The following is a 24,175-nucleotide window of genomic DNA, read 5'->3' on the forward strand; positions in this document are numbered from 1 at the left end:
GTATACCTGCCTGACCTGTCCCCAGAAGGGAAGAGAATGAGTTAGAGAGCGGGAAATTTTGGAGAGGCCAAAAAGCAACGTGAGAAAATGGGACAGGTGATTCCCTTGAAGATTCTGTGCTATTAGGGGTTATTTTATTCCTTCTAGGCCTGCACTGCCTGGCCTTCAGCCCTTGACATTTACGTGTTTTGTTTCATAGTCAACGTTGGTTTTAGAAACTCTCGGCCTAGTCTTTGATCTTCATTCGCTCTCACAGTTATTGAACGCCTGCTATTTGCCAGGCTCTGTACGTCGAGATGAAGTACACCAATAAATTAGCTATAAGATGATGGGTGCTATAACTGAAACGTGGAAGAGACGGCGGTTACCTAAAGGATCTTTCCTACGAAGGAAGGCTTCACAGAGATAAAGGATGAGTCTAGAATGAATGATTCAATAGGCAGATGAGGGAAGTGGACATGATCCCTCCAGCAATTGCATTAGACTAAAAGGCACTGCCAGGTTAATCTGCACTTCCACCAACCCCAACAAGAGAAAGAAAACTAAAGTGTACTGAAGGCATTCTAATACCTTGATCCATTTTTTAAAGCTGTTAAATTTTTCTTTAATATAACTGATGAAGTTAAATATATTTTAATGTAACAAAAAATTATAATGGGGAGTTCTCTGGTCGCTCAGAGGGTTAAGGATCCTGCATTGTCACTGGGGTGGCTCAGGTTCCAACCCCGGCCAGGAACTTCCATGTACCCTGGTATGGTCATTAAAAAAAAAAAAAGTGTGAGTTCTCTTATGCCTACAAGAGATAAAACGTGTTACTAATAAAGTGCCACTGGATTAGACAATGCCATTTCAACTATTTCCTTTCTGGAAAAGAGGACAATAGTAGTGTAAAAAACACAAGAGTGCCTATTTATAGTAGGCCAAAAAAAAAAAAAAGTCTTCTCAAGAAAGATCACAATTATGACATAGGTTAAGCTGTATAGTCATCACTGAAAAATGTTCACGTCCAGAGTTTTTAAAAAGTGCAGTCTTGAACTAAGGTAAACTTAAGTCTACCAATGCCAAGACATAGTTTTAGGGACTTTTTATAGGTAAAGGAACCTCTCTTTCAATTGTAAATTGGTTTCAACCTGTTCTAAGGAGAGAGGAATAGTGATAAATGGTTAAGTTTGGCAACAAGTATGTTTTAGGCAGATGAAAGCATAATATGCATTGCTGTATGATGCATCTTTCACGTAAGGAAAACGTGCTAATGAGATGTATACAGCACTTTTCAGGCACTTGACCTCAACTGGTAGTTAAGTTTGATGTTCAGATGTTTGTTTAATGAAAAAACATTAAATTATGTAGGACTTCAAGCCATGTTCCCACAGAACATCTGTGTTCCATAAGCTAAATCCACATGTTTCCTGCTAACATCAAATAATGCCATATACTCAATTCAGAGAAAAAAAATTAATAGATTAAAATTAACAGATTGAATTTTCTCAATTTTAAGATTTCCCACAATAAATTACTCGTGTGAATACTAGGAGTAAAAAAACCTTGAAAGTGTGAAATTTTATGCCTAGACAATATTTGAAAATCTTAAACTGTTAATTAACTCAATATAATATACTGTTTATGGAAATATAGTTTGCACATATACTGGTTAGGAGTCATATTTTTTATATTAAATTGATCCTAGCTCATATTACGGAATTTAATATATAGACATTTTAATTTTCATTCTGTTGTCCCTAAATGTGTTTGAAAACTACCACATCAATATCTGGCTCTAAAACTATCTTTGGGGTCCATGGTAAAGAAATGCTTTCAGATATATTATTAAGGATTTTTTTCTTTCTTTTAGGACCACACCTGCTGCCTATAGATGTTCCCAGGCCAGGAGTCCAGTCTGAGCTGCAGCTGCTGGCCTACATCACAGCCACAGCAATGCCAGATCCAAGCCACATCTCTGACCTACACCACAGCTTGTGGCAATGCCCGATCCTTAACCCATTGAGTGAAGCTAGGGATTGAACCCACATCCTTATGGATACTAGTTGAGTTCTTAACCTGCTTAACCTTGAATTTCCTGCTGAGCCACAACAGGAAATTCAAGGAGAAGGTTCTATTCTAAAATTTTAAAAATATGGCAATATTCCAGTAGGGATGTTATTGATGTTCCCACTTTTTTCTTGAATATTTAGCATATAGTTTAAGTATGCTGATATTAAGGATTCTTTATTTGTATGTATCATTATATTACAATTTGGGAAAATTTTGCAATATACTTTCAGGCAGTTAGCTTTAAAATGAAACTGCAGTTCAGAGTTCCTATCGTAGCTCAGCAGAAATGAATCTGACTAGCATTCATGAGGATGCTGGCCTCGCTCAGTTTCTGTGAGCTGTGGTGTAGGCTGCAGATGTGGCTTGGATCTGGCATTGCTGTGGCTCTGGTGTAGGCCGGCAGCAACAGCTCTGATTAGACCCCTAGCCTGGGAACCTCCATATGCCTTGGGTGTGGCCCTAAAAAAAAAGGCAAAAATAAGTAAGTAAAAAGAACAAACATACAAAGCTATGTATGCACATGTACAAGCTGACATTATGCTATAGCGAGAAATTGTGTCCCCAAATTTTATAGCCTAAACATTTTATTACAACATCTATTAAAGATATCATGCTCTGGCTGCAGGAGAGTTTTGGTAATTGTTATAAAGCATTGGTACGGAATTTTGTAGCCTAAATCGAAACAGATTCAAGAGCTTGGTTAGCAGCAGTTTCAAGTGATGGGCAGCCCTTGGACTGGAGCATGAAAGAAACATCATCATAATTATGTTTAAGATGCAAAGGCTAAGTCAAAGGAGCTGATCTGTTTCAGAGGGTATAAAACTTTGTAGCAAATAAGGTATAACAAAGTCTTCACAGTAGAAATAAAACATGTTCTAGAAAGAAACAAATACTCCTCTTGTTACTATATTGCATATAAATTGGTGAAATGGCTGCAGACATAAAGGTGATACTTTTTTTTTTTTTAATGAAAATGCCCTGAAAGAGAATTTAAACCTTATTCATACTTTTGCGTAAATTGATTTGAGCAGATAGTTTAAACTAAGACCTAACAGAATGTTTAGTTTAAGGGCTGTCATTGTTTGGGGGAGAAGGGCAGATTCAGGAAGAGGGCAATTGTCCTGACCATGGTGAAGATGGCAGAAATAAAAACTAGATTGCAATCCAGCAGCATCAGAATCACCTAGGTTGCCTGTTTCTGGGTCCATTCATATCTATAACATCAGAGACTCTGGGGACAAGACTCAATGTAAATTTGTAAACAATTCTTCCAGGTGGTTTTGTGCACATCAGTGACTGAGACCCTCTAGCATAAGTAATGGAGACACCACAAACTAAAATTCAGTTTCGCTAATTTTGCATATTGGGAAGGAAAATAATAATAATAAAAAAAGGAGGCCCATTTAGATTTTGCCTTTCCCTATCCCCTTTATTATTAGTAGGTGAGATGATACCATTCTCAGGAAATATTTCTTAAATGGCTTATAGATTCTATTTGCCTGACACACCTTAAGGCAAGGGAATCTAGGATCCCGGCTTCCAAAATGGGGATCACACTAAAGATCATAAAAGTGGAGATATTTTGGGAGTTCCCATCGTGGTGCAGCAGAAATGAATCCAACTAGGAACCACAAGGTTGCAGGTTCAATCCCTGGCCTTGCTCAGTGGGTTAAGGATTCAGCATTGCCATGAGCTATGGTGTAGGTTACAGACAACAGCTCAGATCTGGCCTGGTTGTGGCTGTGGTGTAGGCCGGCAGCTGTAGCTCTGATTAGACCCCTAGCCTGGGAACCTCCATATGCCATGGGTGTGGCCCTAGAAAAGAAAAAAAAAAGATATTAGGTTAACTTTGTTGAATTCTTTATTTAATTGAAACACTAAACCAATAGAAAAAGTCCAAGAAGACTCACAAAAATTAGTGTGTACCATCATAAACATATAATGTGTCATAAACATTGAGTACCACCACAGTGGTACTACTAACTACTCCTACTAACTACTCCTACTAACTAGCTGTGTGACTTCAGCCATTACTAAGTTCTCCCCACACCAAGACATATTATAATAAAAATGGCAAAAGTTAAAGAGAGGATTCCAAAGGCAGCAAGAGAAACATAAAGCGTTAATTATAAGGGAATCCCCATAAGGCTATCAGCTGATTTCTCTGCAGAAACACTACAGGCCAGAAGAGAGTGGCAAGATATATTCAAAGTTCTAAAAGAGAAAAACTTTCAACCTAGAATACCCTACCCAGCTAGGATATCATTTAAAATAGAAGGAGAAATAAAGAAATTCTCCAACGAACAAGAGCTACAAGAGTATAGCAATGCTAAACCCTTTCTAAACGACATACTGAAAGGGCTTCTCTAAAAAGGTAAGAAGAAATAGGATGGAGGAAATCACAATTGGAAAGCAGTCACTTTAAATAAGCCAGTATACAGATCTACAAGGGGAAAAAACCTATTGTAAAAGTGATGACAAACACAAGGAATGGCAGAAGGACAAACAAGAAGATGTTAAAAAAGGACTTCAAAATCATAGAATGTAGGCAAGGAAAGTAAGAAAATCTAGATTTTTTCTTTTTAATAATGTGTTTGAACCTAAATGACTATTAGGCGAAAGCATGCAGATATAGGAAGGGTTTAACTTACTTAAAAAAACAGGAAAACCACAAATTAAAACCAAACATTACATTCACCAAAACTAAAAAAAGGACACCAGCACAAAATAAGTGGAAATCATCCAACCAAAAAAAAGAAAGGAACAAAGGAGAAAAACTTTCCTTGAAAAAGACACATGCACCCGTATGTTCATTGCAGCACTATTCACAATAGCCAAGACATGGAAACAACCTAAATGTCCATCGACAGGCGAATGGATTAAGAAAATGTGGTGTATATACACACACACACACACACACACACACACACACACATATATATATATACACAATGGAATATTAGTGAGCCATAAAGGAACAAAATAACACCATTTGCAGCAACATGGATAGAACTAGAGATTTTCATACTAAGTGAAGTAAGTCAGAAAGAGAAAGGCAAATACCATATCATCACTTATATCTGGATCCTTAACCCACTAGCTAGGCTGGGGATCAAACCTGAGTCCTCATGGATACTAGTCGGGTTCATTACCTCTTTCCTCACTAATGTTTTTTGTTGTTATAGAAAATAGCGATATGTCACTAAAAAAATGCTATGTGAACATATAATAGGAATTAATGTTTTTATATTTCTCAGATTTTAATTTCTAGTGCAATGAATGTTTATAGATATAACCCACACAGACTCAATAATTTATAAGAGCACAAAGGGATCCTGAGACCAAACTGAGAACTGCTCTAAATAATACTCCACCTAGGGCCAGCTCTGAAAGTAAGCCAGATTTAGTCAGTTTAATGAGCTAAGGAGGAGGGGATGGGAAGAAAAGGGTGACCCAGAAGGTAAAATAACTTCCTCCCTTATCCCCACTCCCTTTTACCTATTTTTAAGCTTTTTCAGATTTCTTCTTATTGAATCCCTACAGTGCTTTGCCACTCCAGTCCTAGAGCACTTATATTTGTAGGTATATTTTAATTGTTTAGGCAATTTATTACCCTCTCTGAAGGACATGCTATCCTTTTTGAAGGACATGTGTATGAGCGTGTGTGTGTGTGTGTGTGTGTGTGTGTGTGCGCGCGCGCGCGCGCGCGCGCACGCGCAGTGAGAAGTTCTTAACCACAGAGCCCAAGAGGATTGAGTTTACAAATTTATGAACTTAAGGGGGAAAAAAATACACATTTATTTGTATTAACCTTTAACTGAGATGTAGCATTTCTTTCTTCTGAGTGTAGACAACAAACTAAGTAGCCCTAACAGTATCCGTGACTTTATCATAAACAGAGATTGCTGGTATTTTTATATCACATTAGAGTTGTTACAGATCTCTCAAAATATCATTTACACTCAACACCATTTTGAAATTACAGGAATTATTAGACTCATCACTAGATCTTATTATTTAGACCATTCATAAAGAAGCATATATATTACTGTATCACAATAGATGACATTTCAATTTAATTGGTTTCCTTTGAAATTTTATGACCTTTATGTATTTTAAAACATTATTCTGGGAAGAGAGCTATAGGTTTCACAAAAGGAACCCTTTGCAAAAAAAAAAAAAATGTATGGAGAGTAATAACCCCTGCTGAGACAGTAATCTCCAGTTCAGCAGGGAAATTATTTCTTTGGTTGTACATTGTACACAGCAGATGCTCAATAATTATTTATTGAATTGAACTTGGGGGATCTTAAGTAGGTCACTGGATATTTTCCCTTTCCTCAGTAGCACTCTGCCAAGGCTGGGCCAGTCCCCCACCCCACTTCCTCCTAAGAGAGGAAGTTGATCAAGCTATCACCATCCTGCATGCAATCCCACAGCCTTGGAGGCCAAAGCTGGCTGCCTCAGAGCCAGATGTGCCTTTGTGTTTTAAAGTGAGTGTCATGCACAAGAGATGATTGAGATTATGGTTACGACACAGTGGGTGGTATCAGAAACACTTTCCACTTGGAGCCCAATGATATAAATTCTGCAAAACTACATATGTTTAAAAATACTTGGCTATGGAAAACTCTAAAATCAGCCATTTATGTAAGCAGTTGAGCGTTTATACCCAAATTTATTTACATTATTCATTCACTTTGTTATGTTTTGTTTTGTTTTTACAATAAGCTATGCATTTCTACCAACTCTTCATCTTTTGCTTCTCAGCAGCATTGATGTTTGCCTAGACAATGTGGTAGTTTGCTCATGTTTCCACAAAGGGAGACATTGTGCTACTCTTCCCTTATTTTTCTTCCACATCTACAAGGACTCTTTTCCTGTTTATACCTTGTCTGAAAGCTCTTTATTGCCTGCTCTTAAAGCTGGGTATGGGGCTGATCTTGAGAATCTAAGCAGACTTTCAGGATGGAGATGAGCACAAACAGGAGTAGAGTCACAGGTTGGTTATTTTATCAAGAAGCATGCACAGATAATTGTTAGAAAATTCTCAAATGAAAATTTCATGGTGAAAGGGACATGTGAGACTTGCATGCTATTAGTTTAAAAGATTTCCCAAGAAGGCCCACATTTAATGTCCTTTAGATAAAGGCCTTAAGTTTCTGGTAAATAACAGAGACTCTAGCAGATAGATAACTGGTCTAGAGGCAGGTATCTTATCAGGACCTGGCCACAGAAAGATTGGAGATTAGGGTTGAGAAATTCAGGCTCTGAGACCAAGTAGAAATGGTGACAGGAGAGGAAGCCAGAGAATCTGAGAACAGCCAGAGGAGATCAGCAGCAGAAGTGACTGGAAACTGAACAAGTGAGAAAGAAACCAAACTTGTCTTATATTCTCCCTGCCTAGATCCAGAACTTGTTTCAGAATATGAGAGTAGGTTCAAACCTTCGACAAGGGTCAAGGTACAAGGCTAGAGAAGGGTTGGGGAAGCAGGAAAAGAAGTTCCTTCATAGTAAGAGAGAGTTTCCATGGTTTTTCAAAAATTTTTATTAGGGGAGTTCCTGTCATGGCGCAGTGGTTAACAAATCCGACTAGGAACCATGAGGTTGCAGGTTCGGTCCCTGCCCTTTCTCAGTGGGTTGACGATCTGGCATCCGGCGTTGCCGTGAGCTGTGGTGTAGGTTGCAGACGCGGCTCGGATCCCGTGTTGCTGTGGCTCTGGCGTAGGCCGGTGGCTACAGCTCCAATTAGACCCCTAGCTTTGGAACTCCATATGCCGCGGGAGCAGCCCAATAAATGGCAAAAAAGACCAAAAAAAAAAAAGTTCAAAATTAAAAAAAAATTTTATTAGGGAAATTTTCAGACACACACAAAAATAGACAGTGATATTATATAATAAATCCCATCTACCTACCACATAGCTTAAACAGGTCTCAACATTTTGACTATATTGCTTCAACCATCCTTGCCTTCAACTTTCTTAATTTTGGTTTTTAGCCCTCTGATTTCCATACCATCTTCAACATAAATTTGTCCTATTCTCATGACTCCCACTTCTGCCTCAATGAATCTGAGTCCCAAGTGTGGAACACCAGCCCCATCCTTTCATGAACCTCATTTGGTTGAAGTATGGGGTGGGGGGTGGAGGTTAGTTGCTCTCTAGCTCCAGAGATTAATGTTGGTTTGTCTAAACTATCCTTGATAATTTCATTCCCCTTTGGGTAATTGGTTTGGGAATGTAGATGTAATGCAAATCAGGCTAGTGACACTTTAGGGGAAATATACAGGAAGTAGGGGGTCCTAAAGTGTTTTCCTTACTCTTATAAGAAAACATAAAAAAGTACTCTTCTTTTGTTGGAGCCAGTCTTAGTGATGGCACTTACTAGCTAGATAATTCTGAATGAGCTACATAATATCCCTGTACCTGAATTTTCTTTCTTTTTCTTTCTTTCTTCTTCTTTTTTGCTTTTTAGGGCTGAACCTGAGGCATATGGAGGTTCCCAGGCTAGGGGTTGAATCAGAGCTGTAGCTGCTGCCAGCCTATGCCACAGCCACAGCAAGGCAGGATGTGAGCCGCATCTGTGAACTACACCACAGCTCACAGCAACACTGGATCCTTAACCCACTGAGCAAGGCCAAGGATCAAACATGCATCCTCATGGATGCTAGTCAGATTTGTTAACCGTTGAGTCACAATGGGAACTACTCTTTCTTTCTTTATCTTTTCTTTTCTTTCTTTTTTGCTTTTTAGGGCTGCACTGATGGCATATGGAAATTCCCAAGCAAGGGGTCCAATCGGAGATGCAGCTGCCAGCCTACACCACAGCCATAGCAAGGCAGGATCTGAGTCGCATCTGTGACCGACACCAGAGCTCATGGCAATGCTGGATCTCCAACCCACTGTGCAGGGCCAGTGATAGAACCCGCATTCTTTTTTTTTTTTTTTTTGTCTTTTTGCCATTTCTTGGGCTGCTCCCGTGGCATATGGAGGTTCCCAGGCTAGGGGTCCAATCGGAGCTGTAGCTGCTGGCCTACACCACAGCCACAGCAACATGGGATCCGAGCCGTGTCTGCGACCTACACCACAGCTCATGGCAATGCCGGATTGTTAACCCACTGAGCAAGGGCAGGGATCGAACCCACAACCTCATGGTTCCTAGTCGGATTCGTTAACCACTGAGCCATGAGGGGAACTCCAGAACCCGAATTCTTATGCATACTAGTCAGATTTGTTTTCCACCGTGTCACATTGGGAGTTCCTTGTACCTGAATTTTCTTATCTGTAAAATAAGATGATAGAACCAACTCATGGATTTGTTGTAAGGAACAAAGGAATTAATATATGTAAAGTGCTTAAAACAGTATTTGGCCTATCAAAGGTACAGAATAAATTTTAGCTATTACTATTGTTTTGTAAATATGTGATGCTTGGAGCTGTGGCAGCCATCTTGTGACCAAGGAGGGGCAAACTTGAGGACAAAGACCAGTTCACTGTGCATGAAAAAGAGGAAATATGGCAAGGACCTTAATCATTGATGATGTCAAGCTACTAAATTAAACAGCCTTGGAATCATTCTATCCCTGAATTTCTTAATAAGGGACATTATAATTTTCTGTATTATATGTCTCTTTGGTTGAATTTTTCTATTATTCATAGCCAAAATCATCCTAATCGATACATATGCCCCAAATCAGATTTCTTTTCCTCAATGTTTGCTCAAGTTTATTGCCTCTGTCAAGGCATTAAAAATTTTCCATTCAGTCTCCTTTATAATTCCCCATACCTAGCCAGTTTTGTCAATGCTTCTTTCTGACTTTATCTTTCTCTTCATTAACAAAGTTATTGTTAGTGGCAGAACAAAAAATAGGTAACTAACACCTGAAACAGCCATCATAAGAAGTGAGGGGCTCGTATAAAGTGAAAATATTGATCATGGCCATCTCTATCTTGTTCACAGAGTTTAGCACTTAGTGGGTATTCAATATCTATTTGTTAAATAAATGAATGGATGGAGGGATAGATGAGGCATTTTCCAAATGATTTTTCAGGGAATAATTTTTCACAGAAAGAAATCTTCCTCTGCCAAATAAGTTTATTCAGTTAACCATTAAAGTTGCTTCAGAGCCTTAAATATGCTTCAATGCCTTAAGAATAAGAGGGGATGCAATTGTTCAAACTTCTCTAGTTTAACTGACCTGAGAGTCATTTATTCTCGTGACCATTTTTTGGAGTTTCACTGAACATACCTGGAAAAAAATGCTAAGGCAGTGTATTTTTGTTGTTGTTGTTATATGTTCAGTTTATTAAAAATCATGGATTTCTACACAAATTAATGATTTTTTTTTATGGTAGGGCTGTAACATGCAGAAGTTCCTGGGCCAGAGATCAAAACCACACCACAGCAGTGATAACACTGGATCCTTAACCTACTAGGCCACCAGGGAACTCCCTGGAATTCCTTTTTTTTTTTCATGGCAAATTTTCCCATCTTTAATACAATGTTTCTCCTTGTACATGACTTTAAATTTTTACATTATTGTGACTATTAGAACATTTTAAACTACATTAGAACATACTTGCTGACTTGTTCATTTCTTTGTGTATTATATCATTATAGAATAATTTTATATATATATCTTTTTTTTTACTACAACGATTTTATTTTTTCCATCATAGCTGGTTTACAGTGTTCTGTCAATTTTCTACTGTACAACCCAGTTACACATACATGTATAGATTCTTTTTCCTCACATTATCATGCTCCATCATAAGTGATTAGACATAGCTCCCAGTGCTACACAACAGGATCTCATTGCCTATCCATTCCAAAGGCAGCAGTCTGCATCTATTAACCCCAAGCACCCCATTCATCCTACTTCCTCCCCCTCCCCCTTGGCAACCACAAGTCTATCCTCCAAGTCCATGATTTTCTTTTCTGTGGAAAGGTTCATTTGTGCCATATATTAGATTCCAGATATAAGTGATATCATCTGGTATTTGTCTTTCTCTTTCTAAGGAAGTGTATTTTAAAATGAACATTGTATCATTAACTAACAAATGATATTATATTTGAATAGCAATCAAATGTAGTTGGATTTTTCTTTAAAATATAGGGTCAGGACTTCACTTCTAAGGACACATACAAATTGAAAGTGAGAGGATGGAAGAAAATATTCCCATGCAAACAGCAATCAAAAGAAAGCTGGAGTAGCAATACTCAAATCAGAAAAAATCGACTTTAAAATGAAGTTATTTTAAGGGACAAGGAAGGTCACTACCTAATGAGCAAAGGATCAATTCAAGAAGAAGATATAACAATTTTAAATATCTACGCACCCTACATAGGTTCGCCACAGTAGATAAGCCAACTGCTAACAACCTTAAAAGGACAAATCAACAATAACACAATCACAGGGGAGGGACTTTAACACCCCACTTACAGCAATGGACAGATCATCCAGACAGAAAATCAATAAGCAAACAATAAGCCCTGAATGAAGCATGAGACCAGATGGACTTCATACATATGTGTAGGACATTCCATCCAAAAGCAACAGAATACACATTCTTCTCAAGGGCACACAGAACATTCTCTAAGATTGATCACATTCTGGGCTACAAATCCAGCCTTGCTAACTTTAAGAAATTTGAAATCATGTCAAACATCTTTTCCGACCACAATACGACAGGACTGGAAATCAACAACAAGAAAAAAACTGCAAAAAACACAAACACGTGGAGACTCAACAACATGCTACTAAACAACCAATGGATCACGGAAGAAATCAAAGAGGAAATGAAAAAACACCTAGAAGCAAATGATAACAAAGATACGACACTCCAAAACCTATGGGATGCAGCAAAAGCCGTTCTAAGAGCAAAGTTTACAGCAAGACAAGCCTACCTCAGGAAATAAGACAAAGCTCAAATAAACAAGCTAAAGCATCTAAAGCATCTAAAGCAGCTAGAGAGAGAAGAACAGACAAGACTTAAAGTTACTAGAAGGAAAGAAATCATAAAGATCAGAGCAGAAAATCAATGAAATAGAAACAAAGAAAACCATAGAAAAGGTCAATGAAATGAAAAGCTGGGTCTTTGAAAAGATCAATAACATTGATACACCCTTAGCCAGACTGATCAACAAAAAATGAGAGAGGACTCAAATCAATAAAATTAGGAATGAAAAAGGAGAAGTAACAACAGACATCACAGAAATACAAAGGGTCATAAGAGACTACTATATGCAACTATACACCAATTAAATGGAAAACCTAGAAGAAATGGACAAATTCTTAGAAAAGTACACTCTTCCAAGCCTAAACCAAGATGAAATAGAAAAGATGCATGGACCCATCACAAGCACTGAAATTGAAACTGTGATTAAAAAATTTCCAACAAACAAAAGTCTAGAACCAGATGGCTTCACAGGCGAATTCCATCAAACATTTAGAGAAGAGCTAACCCTATCCTTCTGAAACTATTCCAGAAAACTGCAGAGGAAGGGATACTCCCAAACTCATTCTATGAGGCCACCATCACCCTGATACCAAAACCAGACAAAGATACCACAAAAAAAGAAAATTACAGGCCAATTTCACTGATGAACATAGTTTGCAAAAATCCTCAACAAACTACTAGCAGACCAAATCCAACAATACATTAAAAGGATTGCACATCATGACCAAGTGGGATTTATTCCAGGGATGCAAGGATTCTTCCGTACCTGCAAATCCATCAGTGTGATACACCACATCAACACACTGAAGAATAAAAACCATATGATCCTCTCAATAGACACAGAAAAAGCCTTGGACAAAATCCAACACGCATTTCTGATAAAAACCCTTCAGGAAGTGGGCATAGAGGGAACCTGCTGCAACATAATAAAGGCCACATATGACAAACCCAGAGCTAACATCATTCTCAGTGGTGAAAAGCTGAAAGGATTCCCACTGAGATCAGGAACAAGACAAGGATGTCCACTCTCACCACTACTCTTCAACATAGTTTTGGAAGTCCTAGCCACAGCAATCAGAGAAGTAAAAGAAATAAAAGGAATCCAAATTGGAAAGGAAGAAGTCAAACTATTACTATTTGCTGATGACATGATACTATACCTAGAGAATCCTAAAGACTCGGCCAGAAAACTGTTAGAGCTCATCCATGAATTTGGCAAAGTCACAGGATACAAAATTCATACACAGAAATCAATGGCATTTCTATATACTAACAATGAAAGATCAGAAAGAGGAATTAGGGAAGCAATCCCGTTTACCATCACATCCAAAAGACTAAAATACTTAGGAATAAACCTACCTAAAGAGACAAAAGACCTGTACTCTGAAAACTATAAGACGCTGATGAAATCAAAGATGACGCAAACAGATGGAAAGATATATCATGCTCTTGGACTGGAAGGGTCACTATTATCAAAATGACTATACTGCCCAAGGCAATCTACACATTCAGTGCAATCCCTACCAAATTGTTGATGATTGTTATACACCTATAAATGTAATAAAATTCATTAAGTAATAAAAAAATAAAAAATATATATAGGGTCAGCATTCTGAAATTAGAACCTCTCCCACTTTCATATGGAACTCAACCTACATGACAATACATTAAGTGAGATTCCATAAATACCCCAAGGCCTCTATAAGTTAACTCAGATGTCTTACACTCAAATGCCCACAGAGGTCAGGAAGTAAATGAGTGAAGGAAGTGAGGATAAAAAAAACATAGAGCACTAGCATGACATTAAATGACAATTGGTCTTCAGTATCAGTGCATAACAGATACCTAGCTAAAGGGTCAGCTAATTCACTACTCTGGCTGAGTAGTGAATATAGGCCTGGTAGCAAAAACATTCCTTTTTTTTCCCCCCAAGAGAAATCTCACATCTGGATTTTTATGTAAATTTACCACTTTTAAATAAGAATAAGAATTCATTCAATTAACTTTTTAAGAATTTTTGCATGGGCCAAACATACCTCTGCCAGTTTTAGACCAATCAAGCTATTAAAAGCATTGTTTAAGGTCCATCCTCATAAAGGGATAAAACTTGTAAACTCGGATTGCATAGAACAGTGACCAATCACTCATGTTAAATTGCTGTGGCTTAATCTTTTCCAGAGCAAAGAATTTCCTGGCATTTAGGTATCTTAAAATGCATGGTAAAGAAAAAGACATTTTACCATTTTATCCATTATAAGTTTATAGAAAATGGTTAATATTCACATGCATTTTATAGATCCATGTAACATATGTCCAAATATAAAAATGCAATTTAACACTTTGAAACAGTTGTTACTGGGAAAAATTAAGCTATCTTTTGTATCCTAAGTAGATCATATTGTCATTTCTAACTATTACCACAGCAAATAATTCTTACATTACTTCATTGGGTTGATTTTTTAAAAAATGGTTGACCATTAAAACAATTCTATTAGAAATATTCTGTTGTCTGGATGCCATCGGTTATCTTGCCTCCCCAATAAAAAATTTTATACTCTACTGAAGACATGTAAGCAGATGGATATTTTAATAGATCATAGTATTATCAAATTTATCCTGTATAACTCAGACTGCTGTTTTATTTTAAAAAAGAAAAAGGATTTCCCATCATGGCTCAGTGGTTAACGAATCTGACTAGGAACCACAAGGTTGCAGGTTCAATCCCTGGCCTCGCTCAGTGGGTTAAGGATCTCACGCTGCCCTGAGCTGTGGTGTAAGTCACAGACGCGGCTCAGATCTGACGTTGCTGTGGCTGTGGTGTAGGCTGGCAGCTACAGCTCTGATTTGACCCCTAGCCTGGGAACCTCCATGTGCTATGGGTGCGGCCCTGGAAAAAGACAAAAAGACAAAAAAAAAAGGAAAGAAAAAGTTTCGACATATTAATAGCAGGTAATAGGAACAGAACCATTGCTCTCAAACTACTTTTGCCAATGATGGCTTTAGGCAGTAAAGAAAACTCTAGAACAATCCACACCCTATACCTGCTTTCCTATCATTTCCCAATGGAAAAAGAGTTGGGGATAACAAAGAAATGCCACTCTATGGGAAAATAGGTGGAGAATATATATGCATTGATTTTTGCAATTCTGGTATGGCTTATTATTATTTGAACAATGTATACATATCCTAAAGTCTAAACACTATAAAACTCCATGCTAAAACACTATTGATGAAATATATACTACTGCATGCTGTTAAGTTAAAACCTCCAAGAAGGGAGTTCCCATCCTGACTTAGTGGTTAACAAACCCGACTAGTAGCCATGAAGATGTGGGTTCAATCCCTGGCCTCTCTCAGTGGTATAAGGATCTGGTGTTACCATGAGCTCTGGTGTAGGCTGCAGATGCAGCTGGGATCCCGCATTCCTGTGGCTGTGGTATAGGACAGTAGCTGCAGCTATTATTCGATACCTAGCCTGGGAACTTCCATATGCAGCACGTGCAGACCTAAAAAGACACACACACACACACACACACACACACACACACACACACACACAAACCTCAAAGTAAACTAATAATGAAGAAGCTTAACTGACCATGAAATGGAAGAATACCAACTTTTGAAGACCATAACCAACCTAAAACAAAGTGTCCTTCCTGAAAATTGTGGGAATTTCTGCCAACCATATGTGCGTATATGCTGTAGCAGCTTTGCATGCATCCTATCTTAGAAGAACACTGCATTAGTCCTGATGAAACTCTGACAAATAACTCATTTTAGTTTATGAATATCAGAACTTCATAGCCCTCAAAAATTCAGGTTTCAAGTAGGCTTTGGTTTTATGTGAAAATGAATGTCATTAGAATTGGCTGAGATAACACACCATACATTTGAGAACGACTTCATGGCCTGCCTAAATCTGTACAATGTGCAGAGAGATCATATGTACTTCTCCCTCATACGTTGGAACCCCTTGTGGAGGGACCTAGATTAGCTTTTACATGGGGTCTATTTTATTAGCTGCCACTAGTTATCATATTAGACTAGACTGTCACCTCCTCGCACCTGAAGAACCTAATAGCTGCTGGCAATGAAAGTTACCTGCCCCTAAATAATTAATAGCTAGCATCTCCAATGGTGCTCAAATGTTAATCAAAGGAACCTAAGAGCTCACAGATGAGGCATACAAAAATGAGTCACGTGGCCATGAGGTTCTGGTCTTAGACACATCTCTGCGCCACTCAGAACTTGAACTTTCTTTGAACTGTACCAGCCATACTCAGAACAACACCTGCCAGCTGCAACTTCATGAGTCTCAAAATCTCCGCTTGTAACTCTGTAACTTTTTCAGATCCCAACCAACCCTTACTTAACCAGCATCTTTACTTCTTGCCAGCTCCAATTATAATTCTTAATAAATAACTTATGTAACTAACTGTGGTTTTTGCCTTTATATTTTGCCTCCCCCACTTTGTAGGTGGTGAAACACAGTTCAAATTCTTTTTGAATCTGTCTCCTGGGCTGTAGTCCTAACAAACCCCAATTAAACACCTTTTTATTTCAATTAAGTCTCCATTTCTGAAATTTTGGTTAGATAGATAGCTATTATCAATATTAAAAAAAAAAGAAAGTCATGTATTTACTTGTAATACAGGTGCATTGGGCACATTTCTTATTTTTATTCTGGAATCATACAAACTCAGTGAGGAAATCCAGTTATCTCTAGTGATCTGAAGTTTAGAATGACAGTTTTATATCTTTGATTTATAAAACATGTAAACTCATCCTCACTTCCATGTCTTTGCTCATTTTTATTCATTCAACTGTAATCTTTTAATTCTTCCTGTTCAAATCCTCCCCAGTTTTAACGAATAGGCTCAAAACCCCACTAATACAGTCCTCCAAGATCTCTCATTACTCTCATTAAACTCTCCAGCATTTGCTTATTATTTTTATCTTAACATGTGCTAATCCTAATCTCATATGTTGGATTCTTCTCCATCACTTCTGAATCAGAATAGCACAAATGGAATGTTCTCAACTGGGTAGATACTTAACAAATAAATGAAACGCACTTTTTGAATGAAACTGATTTAAATTTGTCAGACAGTTGGTTTAAAATAGTTGTCATCTATTTAATTTACATAATCTGAAATGCTTTTTTAAAAAACTGAGGTTAAGCAGAAGCTTACAGACTAGATTTTTATCTTCCTGACCTTTTTAGTATAGACATATTTATGCATAGAGAGAACTTGAAAGAAAATTACAATGAACATCCGTATACTCTCTACCTATATCCAAAATTTTTTTATCTTTACCATATTTATTTCATCACTCTCCAGGGTGTCCAATGAGGATCATTTAAAAATAAGTTACAGGTACCATAACACTTAACTCTTAAATACTATATTATGCATCTCTAAGAAAAGGAAGCTTCTCCTACATGACTAAATACCATTATCATACACAACAAAATTAACAATTAATTCAATAATGTCATTCAAAAGCCAGTTCTTATTCAGTTTTCCCCCAGTCATCCCAAGTATGTCTCTTATATCTGTTTTTTTCCTAACCAGGATCCAATAAAGTTTTAGATATTGCATTGATTGTTATATCCTTGTAGAGGAGCAAAATGTTTTCCATATCTTGGGTAGCATGTCCTGGACCCCATCAATCTTTTTATATGCTTTTAATCTAAGAGCCCCCTCCTCTTTTTTTATTACATCAATTTTAAAGAGAAAGGCTGTTGTAGAGACAGTTTTAATAATGTTAAATAATTCTATAAGAAAGACATTTTTCAGTGTCAGCTGTTTACAAAAACAAAAGCAAAAAAACTGTTTAGAGATTATGAGGTTGACATTTAACCTGCTCATGGTTCCAAATAAAATAGCCACTGAAGGGAGACAAGAAAATTGTGAATTTACAAGATAATAAGTGGGTTCCACCGATCACTAGCCAGGACTCCTTGAGGAAGTTATTTAGCTGCTTTGAGGTTCATTTTCTGCTACATAAGAGGGAGATCATATCTACGTTGTAGAGTAAGGATTAGTCTGAGATAATTATGTGAATGCCAAGCATAGCAGGGAAGCTTAATAAATGCCGGTTTCTTTCCCCTAAGTCCCTATTTTTTTTTTTTTTTTTGCCTAAGAATGGAGTATTTCCAGATTGGTAAACCTCTTGAGTATGATTCTTTCTTTGAACATTTTGTTGCCAAGTCAATTGCAAAACAAAATCCAAACTGAAGTTTTACACTACATTCCACCTTGCTTTGCTTTGGGGTTGTGTTTTGATGGTAATATCTGTACACCTTAATTTTGAGTTTATTATGTAAAATGATTTCTAAAAAGTACTTCTAAAAACAATGTAAGACAAAATCATTACTATAGGAAGTTAACACTTTAAATGTTTTTCATTTTCTTTAGATATTATTTCTGACAGCATTATATCTTTAAAATATGACACTTGAAAAATAATAGAATACAATCACAATTTCATACTTTCATGAAGGTATGGACACAGTTCTAATAGAACTACTTTTAAAAATTAAAGAGAGCTATTTTAGACAAGCTTTAACATCTGATTCTCCTATTAAGGAAACAATAAATCTTTGATATGTGTTGATTCTAAAAAAAATTAAGAAGATAAATTGTGCACAAAATTATAATACTCTAAAAAGTAATTAAAATAAAAGTTAATTATCTCTGCAGTAGAAAGATCAAATAAGTCACTAAAGATAAAAAAGAAAAATAACATTTTCAGAACACCACTTTTAAGTGAAGGTATAGAGAAGACAGAATGGATTGTGAAAATTCTCCATTCAGGGAGTTCACCTTGAGGCTCAGCGGTAGTGAACCCAACTAGTATCCATGAGGATGCGGGTTCAATCCCTGGCCTTGCTCAATAGGTTGAGGACCCATCATTGTTGTGAGCTGTGGTGCAGGTAACAGACATGTCTCAGCTCTGTTGTGTTATGGCTGTAGTGTAGGCCCACAGCTACAGCTTCCATTCAGTCCCTAGCCTGGGAACTTCCATATGTCATGGGTGCGGCCCTAGAAAGACAAAGAAAAGAAAAAAGATTCTCTATTCAGAATTCTTTTGTACCGATAACTATATTGTAAGGTTATATTTGACACAGTAAACAGCTATAGAGAGAAAAACGAGCCATCTTTTAAAGCACAGTTTTCATTGTATTATTTTGGAACATGATTGGTGATCAACAATAAATTAAATATAATTTTTACACTATATCACAGTAGTCATCTACCCACATAGAACAACTATTTTGGTGGTTTATTAATGCAGAGTTCATGCAATCTATGGCAAGGTTAACACCAAATAAAGGTCATTGTTCATTAATTATATAGGTCAATTCTGGAATTCTAATAATAATTTCATAATAATAAGTCATAAAAGAATGTACATATATTTTTGTTTCATTCTCTAGGCTATATTTTTTGTGTGCCTTAGAAGATTGTATATAATGACTATAACAATTTTCTATTATTATAACTTCTTAGTGTTACTTCTATATACTTACTGTAGGGTGATTATACTATAAAGTAAAGCACCTCAATTGCTACATGAATATGCACATGTTTGTTCATATTTAGATGACTGTATTCTTGTTTAGTTTCTATTAATCACTATCAGACAGGGCAATATAATAACTAATGTGAGATTTTAGGCCTGATTGTTGAGTCGGACAAACAGGTGATTGGCCCCAGGAAATTTAATCTTCTTATATTAAGCTGAAGTGAGTGAAAGCAGACTGTGTATTGAAAATGCTACAAGATTACAGAGAAGAACAACTTCAATTAAAGCAGTGTGCTTTTATAATTTCCCAACATTGTAAGAAACTCTCCACAGACTAGAAGCTAGTAATCAGAAATAAGAGAACTATTTTTAAGCAAATTTCCCACCAATTAGCCACATGAACCCTCTTCTCCAATCCTGCTGCTTTGCTTACTGTGGAACCCTTCCCCTTTCATCCCTTAGGTCTGCCCATTTCAGCAACAAGGATCTTACTCTCTCTCCTGTACGGTAGTAATGTTTCTGTGCCATGCAATTTAATACTTAATTATATACTGTTTTGTGCTAGTCTCTAATTGTTTTAGGTGTGTTTTGTATTCTCTTCTCAACTAGATTGTAGTCCCTGAGGCTAGGGGCATATGCCTTATTTCTTTGGTAAAGCCTTTTATGCTAAACATGGTAGGCACAAAGTTAATATTTGTTGGAAAATCAAAAAATAGCCACTGGGGAGTTCCTGTCATGGCTCAGCAGAAACGAATCTGACTAGGAACCATGAGGTTGAGGGTTCGATCCCTGGCCTTGCTCAGTGGGCTAAGGATCCAGCATTGCCTCGAGCTGTGGTGTAGGTTGCAGACGCGGTTTGGATCCTGAGTTGCTGTGGCTCTGGCATAGGGCGGCGGCAACAGCTTCGATTGGACCCCTAGCCTGGGAACCTCCATATGCCATGGGCACAGCACCAAAAAGCAAAAAAGAAAAAAAAAAGAAAAAGAAAAAAAAAGCCATTGGTTTTGTACAACGGTGACCAGAGCGCAAAGCAAAAAAACTTCATGTCTGTGTGGGGTGGGGTAGAAAGACACTCTGGGACCTGAAGTTTTCAGATTCCTCTGGTTACAGTGAACACATATTTACTAAAGTTGAAAGAGCTCGAGAGGTATCTGTAATAAGCAATCAAGATGGTTTCATGGAACCCAAATGCATGTTGGTGATTAAGTATGCACGAGACAAACTGGAAATTGCAAGGTCAGAAACCAGCCAGTGTCTTTCTCTAAAAGCCAGCATGGTCTTTTTTTCCACCTCTCCAGCCAGCTACTTCTATCTCACTGTGCATTTGTAGGCCAGTTTCCCTTACATGAATGTGTCTTAGCCTGGATATTCCAACATCACCTTTTTCAAGTCCAGGATCCATGAGTAACTGACCCAGCTCTCACACTGTATTTCCAAATTACAGACAGAAAAACTATGATTGGCCTTTAATGTTCCTGGCCCAATCAGCTGCCACTTGGATAGCAAGGGTCATGTGGTTTGATATTCATTCTCAGCAGCATTGTGGGACCATCTCTCAAAGAAAAGGAAAGCTATAAGGCAGGCAACTTGAAGGATGCAACAACTACAGTTAAAGTCCATAGGAAACTGCAACAAAAGCTTTTACGGTTGCCTTCCTACCTTATAACTCCCTTTTCCTGGAAATTTTATCCCTTTCACTGGTGTAGTCCCCCAACAGACACCTTTGTACTAGATGACTCTGGCCAGTTGACCCAACCAGGGTAATTTTTTCCCAAGCCAGGTTAGACTGGTTTTCTCCCAGGAAATTTTCTTTGAGACCAAGAAACTGCCCATTGGGCAAGGCTGGGCTTCTGAGAGGAAAAGGCTGCCAACTCAGAACTGTTTTAGGACCATCCTTTCCCATTCTGTGCACAGAGAAGGACAGAGATCCCGTCTGCTGTGAGAGAAGAATGAAGCAGACATCCTTAAAGAGGCACAAATGAGACAGGAGAGCAAGTCCTGTCACATTCTTCAAGGTTGAATAGTTTCTGATTCTAGAAGCCCAACTACTTTCCTGCCCTTGAGTTCTTTGAGACATCTCCACATTCTTTTTTGCTCCAGTTAGCTTAAGTTGGGTTCCGTTATTTGCAACCAAAATAGTTGAGACATCCAGATTGAAAGTAAGAGTCTTTCCTACACTTGTCCATTGAGACAAGTCAGTTGCGTTAAAAAAAAAAAAATGCCTAAGACTAAAGATAGTGTCAGATTAATAAATGTAAACAAAAAAATAAAAATAAAAGTGATAGGCAAAAAAAAAAAAAAGATGCCAATATTTTGCTGCCATCATGAAAAGCTTCTCTGTTTGTCTTGTAAACTGACGTGTCTTTGTGGGCATACAGTACATCTGTTTGTGACTCAGGATTAAATAGTATGTGAGGACTCAGTTACCTCATTCTCAGTAATGATTTCTTGAAAGATAATTTGTGAAGGAAAATTGGCCTTGAAAATTTTTGTCATTTTATATGTGTCTGCTTTTGTAACTGATGCTTGTTACAGTTTTCAAAGCACATGGACACATATCCTGTCATTTGACATTCACAACAATCCTCTGGAGAAGGATTAATTACATCATTCCTATTTCAAAAATGAAGAAACTGAGACTCAAAGAGGTCAAAGGATTGGTTAGGTGTCATTAATCTAGGAAGGAAACAACAGAGACTCAAAATCAGTGTTTGTTAAACATTTCTGACCCACCTTTGATCTTTGTCTTATAGCACATTTCCCCCCCTTAAAAACTCTCTTTTCTTTTCTTTTTTTCTTTTTTTTGTCTGTCTTTTTAGGGCTGCACCCGCGGCATATGGCAGTTCCCAGGCTAGGGGACCAGTTGGAGCTGGAGCCACCAGCCTATGCTAGGGCCACAGCAACATGGGATCCCAGCCACATCTTCAACCTACACCACAGCTCACGGCAACACCAGATCCTTGACCTGCTGATTGAGGCCAGGCATCGAACCTGCATCCTCACGGATGCCAGTCAGGTTTGTTAACTGCTGAGCCCCAACTCTCTTTTCTGTTGAAGTATTAAATGGATAAAGTGCACAAATCATAAGCGTACAGTTTAATGACTCATCACAAAGTGAACACACCATGTGATCACCAATAGAACGTAAAATTGACATTTCTGCCCTCTCCCAATCACTATTCCCTTCTTCTTCCCAAAAGGAAACCACCCTCCTGATGTTTCATACCATAGATTTGCCTGTTTTCAAATTTTATATAAGTAGAATGTGTAGTAATAATACTTTTGTGTTCAACTTCTTTTACATAAATGAGATACATCTATTTTACTGTGTGTGACAGTAGTTCATTCATTTCTATTCCTGTGTGATATTCCATCTTTGGATATACCACAATTTATGTGGTATATAAATTATCTATCTATCTAATTATATCTATTATCTATAGATATTTCAATTGTTTTCAGTTTGGGGCTATCATGAATGATGCTGCTATGAACATTCAGGAGGATATCTTTTAGGGCACCACGTGTATGCTCTACTGGGTAAATACTCAAGGAATGAAATTGCTGGGTCAAAAGTTCATATTTAGTAGCTCCTGCCAGACAATTTTACAATGTGGGTATATTATTTTATACCTCCACCCCACCGGTATGGGAAAAATGAAGCTGCTCCTTATTCTCATCAATACTTGGTATTTTCTGGTTTTTATTTTAAGGGTTCTGGTGAGTCCATAATGGTATATACTATTGCGGTTTTTTTTTTTTTGTCTTTTTGCTATTTCTTGGGCTGCTCCCGCGGCATATGGAGGTTCCCAGGCTAGGGGTCCAATCGGAGCTGCAGCCACCGGCCTACGCCAGAGCCACAGCAACGCAGGATCCGAGCCGCGTCTGCAACCTACACCACAGTTCACGGCAACGCCAGATCGTTAACCCACTGAGCAAGGGCAGGGATCGAACCCGCAACCTCATGGTTCCTAGTCGAATTCGTTAACCACTGCGCCACGATGGGAACTCCCTGGTATATACTATTGCGTTTTTAATTTGCTTTTCCCTGATAATTACTGAGCCTGAGGACATTTTTATATTCACTGATCATTTATATATCCTCTTTTGTGAAAGGTTTATTAAAAATTTTGCCCATTTTTCTATTGTTTTGCAAGAAGTCTTTATGTAGCCTGAGCAATATGCATTAACCTTTAAAATATACATTGGAAATATCTTATATCTCTGTATGGTTTGTATTTTCAGTCTTGAATTTTTTTTTTTTAGGGCCAAACCCATGGCGTATAGAAGTTCCCAGGCTAGAGATTGAATTGGAGCTGTAGTTGCTGGCCTACACCACAGCCACAGCAACACCAGATCTGAGCTGCGTCCGCAACCTACACCACAGCTCACGGCAACGCCAGATCCTTAACCCCACTGAGCAAGGCCAGGGATCAAACCCGCAACGTCATGGTTCCCAGTCGGATTCGTTTCCACTGTGCCATGATGGGAACTCTGAGGATTTTTTTGGAAAGTGTTTTCTCTTCCCCTACCTTTACACAGGGTCAGGGAGCAGTGTGCTGCCTACTCACTTCAAGCCAAATGAGAAGTCCCTCAAGGAGACCTCTCAGAGTTTGTCCCCAGGATTT

The sequence above is a fragment of the Phacochoerus africanus genome, chromosome 5 (assembly GCF_016906955.1).
Source record: "Phacochoerus africanus isolate WHEZ1 chromosome 5, ROS_Pafr_v1, whole genome shotgun sequence".
Classification (NCBI taxonomy): Eukaryota; Metazoa; Chordata; class Mammalia; order Artiodactyla; family Suidae; genus Phacochoerus; species Phacochoerus africanus.